The sequence below is a fragment of the Triticum dicoccoides genome, chromosome 7B (assembly GCF_002162155.2).
Source record: "Triticum dicoccoides isolate Atlit2015 ecotype Zavitan chromosome 7B, WEW_v2.0, whole genome shotgun sequence".
In the NCBI taxonomy this organism is placed as follows: Eukaryota; Viridiplantae; Streptophyta; class Magnoliopsida; order Poales; family Poaceae; genus Triticum; species Triticum dicoccoides.
The window spans coordinates 157150125-157155211 of NC_041393.1; the positions used below are offsets into that span (position 1 = coordinate 157150125).

General features: G+C 53.6%; 1 pseudogene; it reads right to left on the reverse strand.

Annotated features, from left to right (window-relative positions):
- Window positions 1-445: 445 nt before the first annotated feature.
- LOC119338763 lies at window positions 446-4277 on the reverse strand (annotated as a pseudogene).
- Between the last annotated feature and the right edge of the window lie 810 nt (window positions 4278-5087).

The window sequence follows — 5087 nt, forward strand, 5'->3', positions numbered from 1 at the left end:
AGGTTTACACCCAACCCAAGTCCAAATATGCTTGAGGCAAAAATTTACAGTTTTTGCCATCATGGTCAAATATACTACTCCCTCCGATCCATATTAATTGTCGTTGGTTTAGTACGTAAACCACCGACAATTAATATGGATCGGAGAGAATAGCTAGTTTGAGGGATTCAAAATGTCCAGTTACATCAACCATCAAGTACACTGCAATTCTAGAAAAGGGGAGGAATAGGGCATAGCAGAGACTGGACAAGCCACCGCCAGAAACTAAGAATAGAAATAAACTATAAATAAAAGAGAAGCCACACACCACAAAAAATGCGGGTTTCCACCTTTCTATTTGTATTACATAAAAACAATAAATTATATTAGGATACAAGGGGAAACAGATATACAAAAAGATCACCTGTCTTGACATTTTGATAGGTGTATAAGAATTGTAGGCTTTACTGCTACTGTCTTGTATGAACAGAGCTGCAGAACACACTAATAATCAAACAGAAATGGGTGCCGCTGGAGCTACCTGTGCAGGATCCACACTGTTCTCTTCCCGCGGGCTATGACAACATGAGATTGCCAGCACTATATGGACTGCAACATATGCCAGCACTGCGATAACTAGTGCGACGACATACACAGACGTCTTCCACCCCCTGCTGGAGCCTGCTGCGTAGGCCACTAGGAGAGCGAGCAAATCCAGCACAATGGTCGTGTTCATGACCTTGAGCGACCATCTCTTCCCGTCCTTCCACTCCAGTAGCAAAATGATGATAACAACAATGGATGCCACGAAGGACGTGGAGTTGCTGTAGAAGAAGGCGAGATAACGGTGCCTCTGGTTGTCATGCATGATCGGGTTGCCTGCATCGTACCCACTCCCACTGTGCTGCCAAGCTCCGCCAGGTGGATCTAGGCCAGCCTGGTAGGTGACACTCGCCACAAGGATTCCTAGCAGCATCAGGTATTTGCGCTTGGCTTGTTTTGTCTTTCGTTCTTCGTCATCATCATTATCTGGCCTCGGTTGACTGGTCACGTTTGCATTTCTGTTATCCAAGAACACTAGTAGCAGTACAGCTATGACGAAGAGGACCACAGCCCCCAAGACAAAGATGTAGATGGATGTTTTCAGATGCTGGGTGCTTCCGGCAGCATATGCCCCCATCAGACCAAACATGCCTGCCCCCGTGCAAACAGCAAGTGCATAGCTTCGTATGGCTGGCCTGTATAAATGGGGGTTCACGAGCAATATGATGAGGGCAATGGACAGCATGAAGCTCACCGAATTGCAGTAGAAAAAGGCTGTGTAGCGGCGGGGAAAGTTGTAGAAGAGGACCGGGTCCCCTGCCTGGTGCCCGCTAGACCCATCATCCTGGAGCCGGAAGCCGCCCGGAGGTGTCAGCCCAGCCTGGTAAGTGATGGTCGCTGCCAATACTGCGAAAAGGAGCAACCGCTTGCGCCTCTTGTCAAAAAAAAAAAGGCAGCCCGGTGCATGTAGCTCCCGCTTGCGCAGGGTTCGAGAAAGGGTCCGACCACTTTGGGTCTATAGTACGCAGCCTTTCCCTATATTTCTGTAAGAGGCTGTTTCCAGGACTTGAACCCGTGACCTCATGGTCACAAGGCAGCAGCTTTACCACTGCGCCAAGGCTCCTTCAAGTTCAGCTCCACACTAGAAATTAAGTCTATAGATACTCGTTTGTTTGAACGCCTGGTACCAATGAGCTGCATTATCTGTCAGGTACAGAGATGCTGAAGTAACCTTGAAACTGTCAGGTATATTGTACAACTTGAAAAATGCCTCACACTTATCTAGCCAGATCCGAACATCACTGCCATCAAATCGAGGAAAATCCATCTTGGGCATCCACTGCCGTTTGCCTGAATTTTCCTCCTGACCCGACTGCACCACTTGTTGCTGAACAGGTAAACAGTGCGGTACCTGAACTGGACGCGGTGGTGCGGAGGTGGAAATTGATGGCCCTGCTCCCAGTATGCCATCCTACACTTCTGATGCAGTCGGCGACGAGCTCTCTGGTCCCTCCGGCGGCTTCCCCTTCGTCGCCGCGTGAAACTGGCTCTGCTGAACCTGACCCAGCGTGTCGCACGACAGATCCACTTTCACCTGCACCCGATCAAGGCGCGCGGACTGCTCTGACAGCTTGGCGTCGAGGGCCTCCAGCTGTGCGGAAATCCCGTCGACCACCTCGAACTTGCGTTGCGCCGCCCGTATCTCAGCGAGTTAAACGCCTCCATCTCCTCCGCGAGGAAGCGTGTCTGCGGATTCGGCTTAAACGTCCTCGTGGTCGCCGATTTCCTCAAATCAACCCACCTCAGGTCCGGATTTATGCAGATCAAGCTCGAGAGCGATTCGCTACCTTCGCCTCGGATTTGCCGGGTACGATTCGAGAGAAATTTTTTTGCAGGCGCACGGCGGAGCGAGAGGAGAGGCTCTGATACCAGATTGTCACGACCGCGCGGTGGAGGAGTTCCGCCGGCGACGAACTACAACTCAAATTCGAGAGAGAGGAAGGAGAAGGGGATCCGAGGTAGGAGACGAAGGCAGGAGGATAAGATAGAATGAGTGGCGTAGTTTGAATTACAGAAATCTCTTCGTACCGTTCTCTCCCTCGCCCGCCTGCTTATAACCCGCAGGATACATGGGCCTAGTTGCTACAGCCCTCTGGCCCATTATCGTCGAGACCCTTAGGCCCATTACACATTTAAACCTCCCGCTTCAACATTACACCTTCTTCTTGTCTGCTTCCGGCTTCCCTCGTCTTGCTCGCGTCTTTGACATCTGTAAGGTACTTACACAAGGAGGCTACAAAGGCGACGGAGTTGCAGTAGTAGAAGGCCTTGTACCGCCCAGCGTTCACAGTGAGGAGGATCGGGTCACCGGCCATGTGGCCGTTCCCGTTATCCGGCCAGACGCCACCGGGAGGGTCCAGCCCGGCTTGATAAGTGATGGTTGCAGCAAGAGTGGCTAGCAACAGAACAAGGGAGCGAGCCTGCTGCGCTGCGTCCCTAAGTAATTGCAGAGAGATAAACAGAGATCAACTTCAAGCGGAAATAATAGAAGGCAGTGATTTGCAGAGGAAAGATAACAACTGAAGAGGGTATAATTAATGTGCTATGGTCGTACATACCTGCCCTGACTAGTCTCCGCCGGACTTTGCAACCATCCTGCAATCTTAGCCTGGACATTTGTCAGCGTGGTCCTGAAGCAGGATGTTCTTCTGTCTTGTTCGGCACCTCCAGCAGCAGCCACATCTCCTTTCAAATAAACAACACCCTGGAGCAATGCCATGAATATCAGGACGGCACCAACCAGGCTGGAGCCATAGATGGTGGTGTCGGTCTCCCTGCAGCTGCCGGCGGTATATGCCCCGACGAGGCTGATCAGCGCAACGGCGATGCACCCATAGGCCTCATTCTCCCGGGGCTTCCTGTCCAGAAGCACCACGATGATGAGCAGCGATGCGACGAATGCCATGGTGTTGAAGCACAAGAACACCGTCAGGTGCTTGTTGTGGCTGTCCTTGAGGATGGCGTCGCCTGGCCGGTGACCGTTCTCGGTGTTGTCCCAGAAGCCGCCCAGCGTGCTCATCCCGGCGACGTACGTCACGCTCACCGCGAACGTCGCGAGCAGCATCAGGACCTTTCGGAGCCGTTTCTTGTCCACTGCTGCGGTGCTGCCCGTGCGTCGTTGTTCCTGTTCTCATTATCTGGCAACCGCCAGGCCATCACCATCTGGTAAGTGAGGTAGGCGATGACGACAGCCACCAGCACCGAGGAGTAGATGGTGGTGGTCTTGTCCCGGCAGGTCCCGGCGGCGTAGGCCCCCATGACGCTCACCAGGTCCACCACCATGACCGCCTGCAGCGGCTTGAGTTGGAGCAGCTGCTTCTTCAGGAGCGTGAGGAAGAGGACGAGGACGATGATCACGAGCGACGAGGCAAACGCGGTGGCGTTGCAGTAGAAGAACACCAGGTACCGGCCGTAGCTGGTGGTCCGGATAATGGAGTCGCCGGCGAGTTGGTCCGAGGCGGCGACGGTCTCCTGCCAGACGCCCCCGGCGGGTTGAACCCCGCTGCGTATGTTACCGTGGCCACCAGCGTTGCCAGCAGCAGGATGTACTTGCTGAGGTCCCGCATGAGCTCATAGCTCTCCGTCTCGGGAGGCTGAGGATCCTCGCCTTGGCTATTTCCATTTGCATTAGGCTGAAGTTGCGACAGGTCTTCGATCTCATCTAGGCTACTGTGGCGTGTTGGTTGGGCCGCCATTTGCATAGCAAAATGGTGCCTCAGGGAGTCAGGGTTCAACTTCTGGATGGAATTAAGACAAAACATGAATCTCTCCCCAATATATAGCTCACCTGGCAAGCTTGCTCGTCAGCATGACAACCTGGCATAACGTAATCGTATCGTAATATAAAGGAGCAAAGCAAAAGAAAGACAATATTGCAGTCAAATTTATCATTATAGATCAGGGTGGACACGGTCCGGGCCGGTCCGGGCCCTGACCGAGCCGCCGTCTGGACCGGCCGCCGGCGGACCGGACCGGACCGGACCGAGCAGTGCTGCAGTCCGCTTTTCAAGGACCAGACCGGTGGTGGTAAAGCTCGGGCCGGACCGCGAGGACCGCCCGTGGCGTCGTCCGGCGACGGCGAGCGGCAGCGCATGGGACTGTGAGCTCCTGCAGAGATTACGGGGCATGGGGAGGAGAGGAAGAGGAGAGACACAGCCGCGTGCCCATCATGAGCACGTTTAAGAGGCCAGATACATGACGCCGGCGATGAAAGGAGGTGTTGCCGTGGAGGTGGCGGCGTTGCAGGAGGCGGGGAGGTCACCTCGACGCCTCGACCTGGTGCTGGAGTTCTTCATCTGGGAGGCCCCCGAGCGAATGATTTCCAAGGGCGGGCCTGTTCCTGGCGACACGCGATTAATCTCGTTGCCTCGTTGTTTCCAGTTTTCATTTTTCTTAAGGGTGTTTCCTATTTTTTCTCACGTTAATACTGTTTGTTTTTTGAAAGTATCACGTTAAATCTGTTGAGTCCATAGGAGTCCACATGGTAGGCTCGTTGCATGTGGCAC